The sequence below is a fragment of the Tupaia chinensis genome, unplaced genomic scaffold (genome assembly GCF_000334495.1).
Source record: "Tupaia chinensis unplaced genomic scaffold, TupChi_1.0 Scaffold000085_1, whole genome shotgun sequence".
Classification (NCBI taxonomy): Eukaryota; Metazoa; Chordata; class Mammalia; order Scandentia; family Tupaiidae; genus Tupaia; species Tupaia belangeri.
This window is the reverse complement of record NW_006159547.1, coordinates 2,421,161-2,437,133: the sequence shown is the minus strand read 5'-3', so window position 1 is coordinate 2,437,133 and position 15,973 is coordinate 2,421,161. Positions and strand designations below refer to the sequence as shown.

General features: G+C 41.4%; 1 protein-coding gene across 3 annotated transcripts in view; it reads left to right on the top strand.

Annotated features, from left to right (window-relative positions):
- The first annotated feature begins 1,943 nt into the window (after window positions 1-1,943).
- The window catches only part of NAP1L1 (nucleosome assembly protein 1 like 1), a 74,084-nt gene continuing 60,054 nt past the window's right edge, over window positions 1,944-15,973 (top strand). For 2 of the 3 annotated variants that reach the window (XM_014585707.2, XM_014585708.2), the window contains exon 1: window positions 1,944-2,061. The gene's annotated coding sequence lies outside the window, so the exon portion shown is untranslated. The remainder of the gene's footprint in view (window positions 2,062-15,973) is intronic. The other variant, XM_014585709.2, reaches the window with a different exon arrangement.

The following is a 15,973-nucleotide window of genomic DNA, read 5'->3' as shown; positions in this document are numbered from 1 at the left end:
GCACGCACACACATGTGCCCGGCGTGAGTTTTAAGCCACTGGGTTCGGGACACGAACTGTGGTCGACTATGTGGGAGTCCAGCGACATAGCCATTACGCTAACTGCAGGTCCCCCAATCAGTGATTATTTATTAGACTCTGTTTCTTAGATGAGATTGATTGATTTTACCTGTTTTTGGTGTTCAATCTTTACCATGTTTTCATAACCTTGATTCAGTGACTGATCACAAAGTCAAGCATGTGTTCCACCTATCATATCCCCAACCATTCCTGGCTTTCTGGGCATGCTGGCTTTGTACATGAGGTACTGCTAGCAACCTCCTAACAACCATCAGTCATAATGATATTACCTGTTTTCTACCCCAAGACAGGTGAATCAGAAAAAGGTTTCTTGTCTTTTGACAGTTTGGGATTCGGTCTTGTTCAGCCCAATCTCCTATTCACCTTTTTTTTCTGCTCTTTTAGGAGCAGCAATAAAACCTATAAATCCCTTTCCTTTTCTTTCATCGAAGAATTTAGTTCATTTCAATCTCTAATTATCTCTTCCCAGACTCAGTTTCAGGACTCCAATGCTAATTGTAAGACCCTGTCTCTATTTTTAGACAAGGGGTGTCTTTCTCCAGCCTGTCTGAGGTGGAATGTTTAATTCTTTCACACATTGTTAACTCAGATAAAATCACAAACTTCAACATAGTTATCACTTGCAAGTGCTCACAAATCTTTTTTGTTTGTCCTGAATTGATAAATAAAAATTCCTTCCACACATAGTGAACATTTCACCTATAAAAAGAATTAATTCCCAACATACACATTGGTTATTTGGAATTCTGTACACATTTATGTTTAAACAAAGATTTGTTGAACCTACTGTGCACCAAATACTTTTCTCATCAGAATAATAGAATGGATATTGTTTGGGTTCCCAGGCTCATTAAAGGCATTAAAAATTTTTAACAATTATTCATTTAATTTTATTTCTTCTTATCATTTTTTAAAATTTGCTATAGGGCATATGCACTCACCAGAGAGACAAAGAGAGAAAAAGTGAGAAGATAAGCCACCAGGTCCAAGACTCAAACCACAGTCAGCAATGTGGGAGCCCAGGGCCTTAACCACCATGCCATCTGCTGGCTCCCATTAAAGCCTTTTTACCTAACATGGAACTAAATTGTACCACAAAATGGGCAAGTCACATCTTGGAACCTTGGGAACAAGCAGGCCATGTGATAAGAAGGGAGGAAGAAGAAAGAGAAAGAATAGAACTTTCTCTCACTGTTGTGGTCACTGACTAGCCTTAGGACCAATGATTAGTAAATACTGCTTATTTGAGGCTAGGTGCTATTCAGATGCTTTATACACAGTACGTATTGCTAAACATAGCAAGCATGGGTTGGTTGGTGCCATCACTCATCTTCCTTCCCCTCCCTTTCTCAGCTCTTTGAGCATCTCTCTCTGAGCTACCGGGACACACATGTGGGCCTGTGCTCGCTGCTCTGACTCTGCCTCTGGCCAGTTCTGCCATCCACAGTGCTCCATGCTCCAAAATTCCCTATTCTCCACCCTCAATCCATGAAAGCTTCCATCACCTCGATGTAGCTAGTCCCAGGTGCTAGGAAGAAACTTCCCAGAGATGTTTTTATGTTCAGAGAGAATACCTCCTAAATCAAAGGCATTTCTGTTGGCATTTCAAGCAGGTGGATCTGGCAGTGAAGGGCAGGCATGGGGTTGCTAGTTACTGGGTAGAAGATCTGGCCCTTCTGAAAAGTCAGTTCTTAGAGGCCTCTCCTCAGAGTTATTTCTATTTATTACAACTTCCTTTCTCCATTTCTAAACAGGAGAGAAGCACAGGGGGAATGAGCTAGCAAAGATAAACGAGCACACTCAGCTCGTCTGAAGCTATCGTAGAGCATTCTAAGGCAGGGGCAGCGAAGGCAATGTTGTGGGGGGGAGTCTTTGTGACCACGTTTCCTGTTAATGCTGTTCGTGTGCTGCCACCTCTATCTGCTGCTCACTGGCTGACATGTGTGAAAATGAATATGAATTTTCCTGGCATCCTGTAAGGTGAAGTCTTTCTTATTTATTTATTTTTGACCAGGGGGCATATGTGTCACAGAGAGAAATAGAGAGAGGGGGGAGGGAGAAACACCTCCTCCAGTGGGGCACGATAACATTGCAGTCCCTTCTCCTCCATTTCTCCATCCTGTCAGGATCTGGAGCATGTGTACACACACGTCTGTCATGTTTTCAAGCTGCCAGGTCTGGGATTTGAACTGTGACTGGTCATGTGGGACCTGGCTCCCTTAACTATGAGAACATGGGCTGGCCCAAAAAGGAAGTTTTAAAATTTATTTCTAGGGACCAGCAGTTAGCATAAAGGCTATGTCACTCGACTCCCATGTAGTCAACCATGGTTCGAGTCCTGGGCCCAGTAGCTTAAACTCACACTGGGTACGTGTGCATGCGTACCCAAGATCCTGAGAGGAGAATGGAGGAGAAGGGATTGTGGCGTGGCCATCCACCCTGGGGGATGATCTCTCGCTTTCTGTCTCTCTGTCTCTCTCTGTCTTTCTGGCAAGCGCATACGCCCTGTAGCAAAAACCTTTCAAAAAAAAAAAAACGATTTTTTTTATTTCTATAAAGTTTTAGTCCCTGACAGTATTTTTAAATCTCAGTTTTGTTTGTTTGAAAGAAAGGAGGGATAGAGCAAAAGAGAGGACGAAAGGTATTTTTGACAGAGCCTTACCATTGTGGTCCTCTGTCCCAGTCTCCTGGTTACCTAGGATTACAGGCATATACTCTCATACTCAACCCATTCTGGTTGATCTGGAATCCAAATCTGGCCCCTCAGGTGGCCACAGTCACACACAAAATGCCATTGTGGCTAGGCCTTGAACTCAGTTCTTAAGGATGATAATAAGACATTGATTTTTCTTAGTTTCTTCTGGGTAAAACTTTCTTTTTATTAAATTCGTGATTGAGTCTGTGCACATGAACATAAGAGGAAGAGAGAGAGAGGAAGGGAGAGAGAGAGGGAGGGAGAGAGAGAGGAAGATGTGCACTCTCCATAGGATCTGGTCATGTCATGGTCTCCTGCCTCCAGTCCGTTGGATCTTGGGCACTTGCCTGCATGCCTAGTGTGTCTCGGGATAGTCTGGCTGGGGATTTGAACTGCAGTAGCCATATAGAATCTGGCTTTTCTTGAACAGTGTGTTACCTCTGCCATGTAATCAGCCCTTGGATATAGCTTTCTGATGTAAGAATTAATTATTTCACCAAGCTACAATCTTTACTTGTCAATCTTCAGCTCTAAACAGAAGGCCTAGGCCCTATTAGTCTTTGTCCTCTCTAAATGAAGAATGCTAAGGCCAAAAGCAATTACATCATTTCAACTCAATTTCTGTTTTTGTTATAGTAAAACTACTTCATCTACTTACCAGAGGAATTTTAAAACTTACTGTTCTGAAAAGAAAAATAAGTGCAAGAATAGTTATTAAGTACTCCCAGATAAGTTAGAGAGGTATTTATGCCCTTATTTATTTTTATGTTTATTTCTAATGTACTTATTAAAAATTACATACAATGCAATATCAGTGCAAAATAGAATTGCTGACTAAATCACAAAGTTTCCTTTCAGAAGTTTTTCCTGTTAACTAGCCCATTAGGCCAGGCCTGTGGCCTGACCAGGTTATGCCACCATTCAGGGACCTTTTGTGGTCCTTATCTCATTATAATGAATTATTTATGTTGCTATTTATGTAATTTCTCTGTTCCTGTTTTCACTGTGGGCTGCCCGAGGAACTTTCCAGCATGTTTACCACTGTACTCTGCACCCCAACATGATTATGGCCCCCCGGCATTCGATAGATCTCCTAAATACGATAGTCATATGTTGAACAAATGATACCTAAGTTAATTGTGATAGCTAAGCAATAAGTCTGCCTTCTCCTGGCAGTTGAGTCCCAGTGAAAATACACTAGGCCATCTGACTTTTGCTATAGCTAAAAGTAGCATGCATACGAAGAGACAGTTTTCTTTGAACTAAACACAAAAACACTGAGTAACAGAAGTGACAATCTATGTGGTTTTGCAGACCAACCAAATGCTATTTGAGTGAATTATGGACTCTCCCTGAAAAGTTTTTATTACAAAAACTAATGAGAATGTTTTTGTAGATAGCAGATTATATGGCCCAGATACTTTCATAGCAGTTAATCAAGACAGTAGGTGATTTGGTGTTTAACTGCTTAAACTTTGAGTCAGACAGATCTGGGCTTTTACCCTGCATGTTACCCTTTACTACCTTTGTGATCTGGGTAATTTACTCACTCTGTCTCAGTTTTGGTTCCTCTGTGTGTGAAATGTGGCACTAACTGTTCATTATCAATTTGTTGTGTGAATTAAATGAGATAGTTTGTGTAATCTTCTTGACAAAGAGTAAATCCTCAATAAATAATATCAAGTGTTATTAGATAACAATATGAAGTAAAACTACGGGTATCAATTGATAGCAGGCAGCAGTTAAATGCTATGCATGGAAAGCCTGGTCCCACATGGCCAACCATGGTTCTCAGCCCCAGCACCTCAAAACACCCACAGGGTGCATGTGTTTACATGCCCAACTGGGGACTGTTTCCTCTCTTTCTGGCAAGAATATGTGTCCATTAGTAGTAAAAAAAAAAAAAAAAGAAAGAAAAAAGAAAAACAATAAAGAATCAATAGTGACCATAAGGTTAAAACAATTTATCTCAACCTCAGGGGCTTAAGTCAGCATTGTGCAGATGACATCTTTCTTTCAACCAGTTCTTGAATTTTTCTAGTGGATGTGGTAAATGTAGAAATTTTATTTTATGGTTGAAGAGTCATGTGTTAGATGACTAGTGATATGGAACAAATGTGTTCTCTTGCTGAGAAAGAAAAAGATTCCAACTTGTATTCTCACCCGGACAGAATTTCCACTCAAAAGATCAGAAATGCACAGAGCAAGTATGTTTATGGATATAACCAAATTCTTTTATAAAATATTTAAATAAGTGGGTTGGCTCTTTTTACATTCCCAACTGGGGACTGTTTCCTCTCTTTCTGGCAAAAAAATGTGTCCATTAGTAGTAAAAAAAAAAAAAAAGAAAGAAAAAAGAAAAACAATAAAGAATCAATAGTGACCATAAGGTTAAAACAATTTATCTCAACCTCAGGGGCTTAAGTCAGCATTGTGCAGATGACATCTTTCTTTCAACCAGTTCTTGAATTTTTCTAGTGGATGTGGTAAATGTAGAAATTTTATTTTATGGTTGAAGAGTCATGTGTTAGATGACTAGTGATATGGAACAAATGTGTTCTCTTGCTGAGAAAGAAAAAGATTCCAACTTGTATTCTCACCCGGACAGAATTTCCACTCAAAAGATCAGAAATGCACAGAGCAAGTATGTTTATGGATATAACCAAATTCTTTTATAAAATATTTAAATAAGTGGGTTGGCTCTGCGGTGCAGCTGTACTGCACTGCTCAAGAGAAATCCATCCCAGGGTGGGTAAAAGAGGCTCAGGAAAAAGCATTAAATAGACACAGGGATGCATATGGGTGGGACAAGTGGGTTGTAGAAGGGCATACCCCAACAGAGTGAGACTAGGGGATGTCGTCAGTATTCTGCATCTATGTCTCAAAACAAAAAAACAAAGTAGAGCAAACAGTTGAAGGTAGTGTTTTTGTTGAAAACAATGAATTTGGTAATATCCCTGATTTGATCACCACACACTGCATGCATGCTTTGAAAATCCATACTGTACCCTGGAAAGATGAACAAAAATTAAATGTAAATAAGAAATTGTTTAAAAAAGAAACATAATAACAGACTAGCTAGTGGTATGATAGTTAAGGGATCTGGTTCCCACATGGCCGACTGCATGGTTCAAGTCCCTGACCTGGTGGCTTGAAAAACACACTGGTATGCGTGCATGTGTGTCCAAAATCCTGAAAGGAGAATGACGGAGAAGGGATTGCTGTGTGGCCATCCCTCCTGAGGGTGCTTTCTCACTTTCCCTCTCTCACTTCCTGTCTCTGATAAGTACATGTACCTGATAGCAAAAAAAAAAAAAAAAACTTAAAAAAAAAGAAAGAGAGAGAAAGCTGACATGGTTCAAAGCTCTGATGGATTTCAATTTAGGAATGAGAATCAATCAACCTGAATTCCATTAGGTGATACCTATATTAGAATAAATGATTAATGAATTTTGTTTCTTATCTTGCATTTAGGATAGGAAATTTAAAAATTTGAATGCCTAGTCATACGTTTCCTAGGCTTTTTTCTTCAGATGTAAGTAATTGAGTAGATCTAGAGCTATGCCATCTATTCAGTAGCTACATGTGACTGTCTAAATTAAAATTTTGTTTTTTCAATCACATTAGCCATATTGCAAGTGCTCCTTAGTTACATAGGCCTAGTGGCTACCATGTTGAACAGTACAAGCACAGAAAGTTTTATTGACAGTTCTGTTCTAGAATTGTTAAGATGACTGGTTGCCGGTTTGGGATGGTTCCTGGAACCTTACAATATCAAGGCCATTCTAAGGTGGTAGAGTTGTCCAACTACCAATGGAAATTCATACTTTTGTCATTCCTCTTGTAAATGTCATGCCGTAAGTAGCTTTGTCCCGACAGCTGAGAACAGTCTCATTCCAGAAATAATACTATGCCACCAGGGTTTCTACTAAGCCCTCCATAGGTTTTCATTAAATCTACACAATAGTTTCATAAGGGAGGTATTATTTTTAAGAACAGATAAAGTAAAGCTCAGAGTGATGAATTTACTTGTCCCATATCATTCAGTTGGCAAGGTAATAATAGGAATTTAAACCTCATTCTGTCTAATTTCAAAGCTCTCTGTACTGTTCACCACACTTTACAGCCTTTCTATTAGTGAAAACAAGAATAGCTCTCCCTCTATATGAGTCACGCTAGAATCTTCTTTTTTTTAGAATTATTTTTTATTTAACTTTATTTGTTTATTTATTTTAATTTGACCAGAGAGGGACAGAGTGATAGAGAGAGAGCGAGAAAGCAAGCTGCCCGGTCCGGGACTCAAACCATGATCAACCCAGGTGGGAGTTCAGTGCCCTCAACCACCATGCCATCTGCTGGCCCCCGTCACGCTAGAATCTTGAACCAGACTCTTATATTTAGCATCCACATGACCTAGCCCAGTAATTAAACCTGTTTCCTCATCTGTAAAATGAGAATGATAACAATAGCAGCTACCTCAAAGGATGGTTGTGAATATTGGGTGAGGTTCAGGTGAGACATTTAGAACAGTGCCTGGCACGTGGAAAGAGCTCAGTACATGTTTGCTGTTATTTTCTAAATCAGCATTTGAAAAAAAGACTGAGGCCAGTGCTGCAGAGTAGCAGTTAAGTTCTGTGCTGAGGGAGACGTATCCCACTTGGCCACCTGTGGTTTGGACCCCAGCCTCTGACACGTGAAACATACACTGGCAGGAATATACATGCCCGATATCCTAACAGGGTGGAGAAATGGGGGGGGGTGAAGGAGTGCAGCATACCAGGCCCTGCTGGGGGGGGGGGGGGTCTCCTGAACATGTACACACCCTGTAGCAAGAAAAAGAGAGAGAGAGAGATTGAGAAAAGAGCTTCTGATAGTCTCAACTGCTAATTATACCTTGGTCTGAAAAATTCTCTGAAACTAGTATGCATTTGTTTTCTAAGACATAGAATAAAGATACTGGATGACCAAGACTTCCCTCACTCATCTCCACCCCAACAGGTAGAAAAGGCTGAGTTCAGTCAACTTACTGATGAATTATGAAAGCGAGGCCTCTGCAAAAAGGCTGTGCACCATAGTAGAAAATTCTCAGAGCTTGGGAGGTTTATGCAGAGCCTGGACAGGGGGTCTCTCTCCACTTAATCGTTGTTGGAGAATACAGGAGAGGGATGGAGAATATTATCAGTTACGGAACACGTGAGAGCTGCTGGCAAGTGTGGATCTTCCTCATCTTTAATTCTCAATTCTTAATCTCAGAAGACTCTAGGAGTCCCTTCCCACTGGCTCTTGGGAGGTAGGAAATTTACAAGCTTGGGCAATCTGATGTGTTTCTAGGGTAATATTTTTCATGAAATGGGGCAGAAAACAGTATCAAAGTTGAGTATTGCTTTACTACTCAGAAGAGAAAACTCTGCATTTTATAGCTAAAAAAGAACGTTTAAACAGACTGATAATGCACTATTCTAACAGCAAGACCCTATACACACACACACACACACACACACACTCACACACACACACACTCACACATACACACACACACACACACACACACACACTCACACACACACACACACACAACGACGGCCCACCTATGTGGGCAATAGGAATAGCCCAAGCCTCAGAGAAAAGGGTTCTAAATCACTTAAGTATTAATGGAAAACATACCAAGTTCCAAATAGCTGGAAAACAGCCACCAGAAAAACCCACATCACACCCAACAAAATAAATATCCAGACCTCCTCAGAAAACAGTATCAAAGTTGAGTATTGCTTTACTACTCAGAAGAGAAAACTCTGCATTTTATAGCTAAAAAAGAACGTTTAAACAGACTGATAATGCACTATTCTAACAGCAAGACCCTATACACACACACACACACACACACACACTCACACACACACACACACACAACGACGGCCCACCTATGTGGGCAATAGGAATAGCCCAAGCCTCAGAGAAAAGGGTTCTAAATCACTTAAGTATTAATGGAAAACATACCAAGTTCCAAATAGCTGGAAAACAGCCACCAGAAAAACCCACATCACACCCAACAAAATAAATATCCAGACCTCCTTCTTCCCTTCTCCTTAGACATGTTGTAGCAGTGACCTGGAGTCAATTGTTAATATAGTGTCTGGCAGGTACAGTGATTCTAATGGGAGTGAGGGCCCGGTATGAGACTCATCCCAGGAATAGCCTCCCACAGTAAGCCAGGAGAAAGTCTGGAATCCGCTGGCGAATCTAAAGTAGCATCTCATTCTCACACAGAGCTGGTCCTCATCATAGCAGTTCCAAATGTTGCATGCCGGAAGATAAGATCAAAAGCATCAGTAATAGCAAAGCAGTCATTGATTATTCCATGGCCTTGTTTCAGTTATTAAGTCAGAGACAATTTCAGAACAAAAAATAATTATACCCTCTCCTTACCACTTTTCCATTCTTCTCCAACACTTCTATTATTCTAAAAGTGAGGACTTTCTGTCCAAAGTGACCTGTATTTGATTTATGAATGAAAACAGTAAGTTTCTAAACCTTTGATATGTGCCAGGCACTATGCAGGCCGTGTAAGTCTTGATTTCATTTCAGCTTCTCAACCCTTGAGCAGGATTGCTAGTGAGTGGCAGTGCCGGTTTCACGGCTCCACATCTCTCTGCCTCTCAGCCCATCCTGTGTGAGGTACACAGCCCACCCAATTAACTAGCTGCTCCGAAGCCCTGAACCACAGAGATGAGAGTTAGAGGTTTTCCCTTTGAACTTCCTGTCAACAGGGGTCCTCCTTTCCTTCCATTTTCAGCTCAAACAGCTGACCACACACACACACACACACACACACTTTGATGTTGGTCTCCACCCAAAAATACCTTGATAAGGAGCAGCTGCCTCTACACAGATACCTGCAGAAAGAGGAACATGGGGAAGGGCTCACATTTCCTGTTGTCTTGACTTTATTTTCTGCTACATCCCACTGAAACCTACAGAGTTGGTCCAGGCTTTTCCTAAAGTTGGTATCACTGAAAGAAATTATAGAATTTGAGGGAAAACCATATAAAGTGACATTTTGGGTCATGATGGTTTTTCAAGTCACCAGGGCCAGGATTTGAACTGCAGTTGGCTATATAGGATCTGAGTCCCTATGCACAATTTTTGACTGTTGTCATGAGGCTGCCCACCCCCAAAGATATAAAGTTTATGAAGTTAAAAAGTGACTAAGCTAAAGTTCATTTATTATTGGAGAAAGAAAATATTTTTATACATGAAGTGTAGCCTAGTAGGACAATGTTTATGAAGTCTGCCATGGTGTACTGTAGCACCCCAGGCCTTCACATTCACTCACCACTCACTCTATGACTCGACCGAGCAACCTCTAGTCTTGCAAGTGGCATTCATGCCACGTGCCCTAAACAGGTGCATCGTTTCTTTTTCTTTTATACTGTATTTTTATTGTACCTCTTCTATGTGTAGGTATGTGCAGATACACGAATACTTACTGTTGTGTTAACATTGCTGAAGTATTCCAGACGGCGACATTCCGTTACAGGTTTGCATCCTAGGAGCAATAGGCCGTGCATGTAGCCGAGGTGTGTAGTAGGCTATACCATCTGAGTCTGTGTAACTCCACGCATGACGTTCACACAGTGACAAAATCGCCGAATGCGGTTTTAAATCGGGATTATGTCTCCTTTGGTCGTCTAGATGGTAGAAAGGCAGTACTTGCTAAACAGGTTTTACAGATAGGGAAACTAAGATACAAAAAACAACTTAACCTTAGTCAAGAAACTACTCGGTGATATCCTTGTAGTTAGAGTCTAGGTCTGCTGAATCCCAGTAAGCAGCCTTGTGTGGCTATTTTATTATTGCTCCTTCCCAGTCAATTAATATAGGGTAATTTACTAGTAGCCTCCAAGGTTAGTGTGAAGGTCACCATTCTAAAATCACGAGACCCAGGTTTGCGTCCAATTTGCGTCCAGCTATGGGAATGTGACCGTGGAGATAACAGGAACTGCGCTGAGGCGATGAGCATGAAAGGAGGTGAGTGGTAAGAAGTATGGCAGACTCTCTCATATCCCTGACCTCAAGACCTCCTCCACCGGTAAAACCTGCTTGACTCTTGGCCTCTCAATTGTTTATCCCATGGGCAGAGGAGTGATGTAGCTGACTGAGGAGTTTAAAAAAAGAATTGGGCAAGCAAAGCCCAGGCCCTTCTTGGGTTCCTTTTTCTGCAGACCTCTATCCAGGTCTGCATTCTGCTTTGCTGTGGGGCCTGGGCTTGCCTGGAAAGCTTCATCCAGAGGTCCAGGATAAGCAAGTCTAGCCCACTGCAGCTACAAAGCCATGTGTGCCCCCTACCCTCACCCGATGTGTAAGAAAGATGTATCTTGGTCTCCATTTGCCTGCCTCCTAAATCTTTTCCTCAGTTGGTTTCAAACTCCTGCAAAGACAATGGGTTTTATTTATTGACTTGATCATCTAGAATAAGGAGAAGTAATTCAGCTACCGGGTGACCAGCGCAAGGACAGCTCTTCCTAGAGACTGGACTGGCTTAGGACGGTCCGCCGAAGGTACATGGGTTTTAAGTGCTTGTGGCTCACTGAAGTTTAAGTGAGGATTTCTTTGCAATGAGTAGAATTTCCCTTATGTCCCTTGCCACAAGTTTAAAAACCTCACGGTTTGTGTACTGTAACCATTTGAGGTCTGCTTTTAACTTGGACTAGTGTAATTTCTTCCTGCAATAAACTGAAAAGAGGAAAAAAAGAAGTTTACTTACATATTTCTTCCATGAATGAGAGAGACAGATACAGCTCTTGCAATAGGGTCCTGAGACCAGGATCCAGCCCAAGCCTTCAGCTAAGTGGGGATTGAGGGCATGCCTGGTATATTCAGGGAGGTCTCCAGACTTAAAATGGGGACCTTCTGATGTGGGATGGTCTTGCAGAATGGCATGTTTACTGCTGCACCACCATCTGGCTCCAAATCAGTTTTGTAATCGGTGGTTCTGACAAAATATGGTATGGATTTCAATAATTCCAGAGTGTCCTAAGAGCAAAGCAAACACAAGAAAAGAACTTCTGAAGAAATGCAATACTGCTTATTTGCTTATTTCTAATTGTCAGAGGGGATGACTGCTTGTCAGAGAGAGAAAGAGAGAGAGAGAGAGAAGGAGAAAGCACTCCCAGTGGGGTGTGCACACACCACATCTTCTTCATCTCTCCATTTTGTTGGGACTTTGGACATGCATGTACATGCATCCAGCCTGTTTTTAAACAACTAGGGCCAATTAATTGATTCATTTTACTTATTATTATGTTTTTAAATTTACTGTAGAGCATGTGTACTCATGGGAGGGTAAGAAGGAAAGCCACCAGGTCTGGAAATTGAACCGCGATCAGCCATGTGGGAATCCAGCGCCTTACCCACCATGCCACCTATTGCCCCTCTTTGAACTTCTGAGATCTCTTACTGAGGTCTGGGAGGCAGCACATCGACCCTTGCCAAGATGAGACTGACAGATATGGCCTGGCTCTGGTACGCCTCCTTGGCATATCAGACCTTCCTCTGCTGTGTTTTCCTGCCTATGCCAGGCCTTTGTTCCTTCATGTGTAGCCAACTCTTTAAATGCTGGGGGTTCCTGGTCCTCTTATTCTCTTCTCACTTTACACCTTTACCATGGGCAGTGCCATTGATATGCATGGCTTCCTAGGGGCTGAAAATTTCTAAATCTGTACTTGTCCCTTCAACCATTTTCCTGAACCACATATTAACATTTTTAACTGCTAGAAGCTCCACAGCTCTTGCAAGTGTAGCATGCCCCAGACTGAACTCATTTTATGCACTAATTCTCCCAGGTTGGAAGATTTCATGTAAAAGCCTGTTTTTCTAGGTTGTCTTAAAAAATTGAAAAATCTGATACTGCTGAGTCTGTGTGATGACAGCTGAAGTCTGAGGAGCAGCTGCCCCCTTTAAAGAGGCCTAGCGCTCCCCACTGTCTTTCACTGCCAGTATTACACAATACGTACATGGTCTCCAAAAAGTTCATGGAAAATGTCTATTATGAAAAAACTATGCGTGGCTTTCATAGTTTTTTGCATAAAAATAAATTTGTGTTGGGTTGTCAGGAAAGTCTGATGAATTTTTGCATAGAAATATACGTCATGATCTTCCTAATGACCTACTATTTTAATTCTATTTTAATTCATGTACTGTTTGAAGTTCCCTTGTATGTTTCTGGCCTGACTCCTATAGGTGTTTGAGTTTATAGATGCTGATCTAGGCCATACTAGGTGTCTGTTAAGGAGTGAATTGAGGGACGAGCAGATGACATAATGGCTGTGTTGCTGGTCTCCCATGTAGTCAACCATGGTTCAAGTCCCGGACCTAGTCGCTAAAACTCACACTCATTACAAAATCTGTAGAGAAGATGTAGGAGAAGGGATTGCAGCATGACCATTCCCCCTTGCTTTCTATCTCTCCCTGTCTGTCTGGTGAGTGCACATACCATATAGCAAAAAAAAAAAAAAAAAAAAAAAAAAAAAAAAAAACTCAGTTAAAAAAAGTGAATTGAAGGACAAATAATATCACTCTTTTCTGTTCAATCTGGAAAAGCCAGATGTTATTGAATCCTGCTTCCTCGCACTAATAAACCGACTATAACTATGTGTAAATTATTTTAATGTATTTTTTACAGAGATTTTTGCTATATGACGTGTGTGCTTGCTGGAGAGACAGAGATAGAAAGCAAGAAATCACCCCTCAGCAGGTTGGTTATGCCACAATTCATTCTCCACCATTCTCCTCTCGGGATCATGGGCACACATGCACACATACCTGGCATGAGTTTTGTTTTGTTTTGTTCTGAAGAGATATTTTGCTATAGGGTGTGTGTGCTCACCAGAGAGAGAGAAAGAAAGTGACAAATCATCCTCAGGCGGAATGGCTACGCCATAATTCTTGCTCCTCCATTTTTTTCCTGGGATCTTGGGCATGCATGCACACATGCCCTGCATGAATTTTAAGCCACTGGGTCTGGGACTTGAACTGCGATTGAATATGTGGAAGTCCAGCGACATAACCATTACGCCATCTGCTGATCCCACTAAGTGTAAATTATTTAACTTTTCTGTACCTCAGTTTCCTAATCTATAGGCTAGGGATAACAAGCAGACTCTTTAGCAGAGTGGTTAAGCACTGTCTCTCGGGAGCCAGAGCCCACATGGCTGCTGTGGTTTGACTCCTGGCCCTAGTGGTTTGAAAAACATACCTGGTACATGTGCATGTACGTCCCAAAAAATTCTGATAGGAAGGAGAAATGGAGGAGGAAGGACTGTGGCATGACCGTGACCCATCAGGGAGAACTTTCACTCTCTCTCTCTCTCTCTCTGGTGAGTGCATGCACCCTCTGGTAATTAAAAAAAAAAAAGATAAAATAGAATAAAATACGGATATAATAGTAGCTATGTCACAGAGTTGTTGTGAGAGTTAAATGAGCTAAAATATTCAGGCAAATGTTTACTGCCCTAAACCCTACTGTTTCAGTTACTCATTTTTAGATTTCTCTTCCTTCCTTCCTTCCTTCCTTCCTTCCTTCTTTTCTTTTCTTTCTTTCTTCCTTCCTTCCTTCCTTCCTTCCTTCCTTCCTTCCTTTCTTTCTTTCTTTCTTTCTTTCTTTCTTTCTTTCTTTCTTTCTTTTTCTCTTTCTTTCTTTCTTTCTTTCTTTCTTTCTTTCTTTCTTTCTTTCTTTCTTTCTTTCTTTCTTTTCCCATCGCATACATGCACTTGCTGGAGAGAAACAGAGAGAAATAGTGAGAGGGAAAATGAGAAATCACCCCCTAAGGGGAGATGGCCACAATCCTTTCTCTTCCATTCTCCTCCTGGGATTTTGGGCATGCATGCACACCCATCTGAGGTGATTTTTAAGCCATTGGGTCCAAGACTCAAACTGTGTTCGGCAATGTGGGAGTTCACTGCTGTAACCACTATACCACCTGCTGGCCCCTCTTTTAGATTTTTAAAACATATTTCTCAAAAATGTTTCTAGGGACCAGCAGTGGGTGTAATGGCTATGTTGCTGGACTCCCATGTAGTCGACCACAGTTCAAGTCCCAGACCCGGCGGCTTAAACTCATGCCGGGCGCATGTGCGTGTGTGCCCAAGATCTCGAGAGGAGAATGAAGGAGAAGGGATTGCAGCATGGCCATCCACCTTGGGGGTGAGGGGGGGTGATTTCTCACTTTCTGTCTCTCTGTCTTTCTGGCAAGTGCACGCGCTCTACAGCAAAAACCTCTCCAAAAAAAAGAGTTTTTAAAAGACATTGTTACATATTATTTTATTTTATTTATAAAGAGAAGTTTTTTTTAAAAAAGAATGATTTTATTTAACTTTATTTATTTATTTATTTATTTATTTTAATTTGACCAGAGAGGGACAGAGTGGGGGTGCTGAGAAAGCAAGCTGTGTCAGGTCTGGGACTTGAACCATAGTCAGCCATGTAGGAGTCCAGTGTCCTTAACTACCATGCCACCTGCCAGCCCCATGTATGATTTTAAAACACACATTTAATCTGGCTCATGACCTGTAAATAATACAATTCTTGAGTTCTACAGATGGCATAGCCATTTTGTCATTGGACTCTCATGTGGCCGATAGAGGTTCCAGTCCTGGACTGGTGGTTTGAAAATCACACTGGACACATGTGTGTGTGTGCGCGTGCATGTGTGTGCGTGCGTGTGTGTGTGTGTGTGTGTATCCAAGATCCTAGGAAGAGAATGAAGGACAAGGGATTGCAGTGTGGCTATCCGCCCTGGGGGGTGATTTCTCACTTTCCCTCTCACTGTCTGTCTCTGTCTCTCTCTGGCAAGTGCATACGCCCTAAGGCGAAAACCTCTTTAAAAAAAAAAAAATTCAACTCCCATTGTGAAACTATGCAAATGCAGTTTTTCATTACTAAGAAGTGATACTTCCAATAGAGGTTCAGTTTTGACACCTGAAAACAATGAGAATGAACAAACCTATGTTAAATTGACAAATAATTGATACTAACACATTTCATGATGGTTGGGCTAGAGTTTTTCTTAAGTGAAATCCATGCCTAGCACAGGCAGAAGTTGCTGTTTAAGCCGTTTTGTATTCCATACTGTGTTTGCCACATGACCTTGAAGAACTAGACCAGAACATCTTCCATATGGCTTTTCTTTTGCCAGGAAT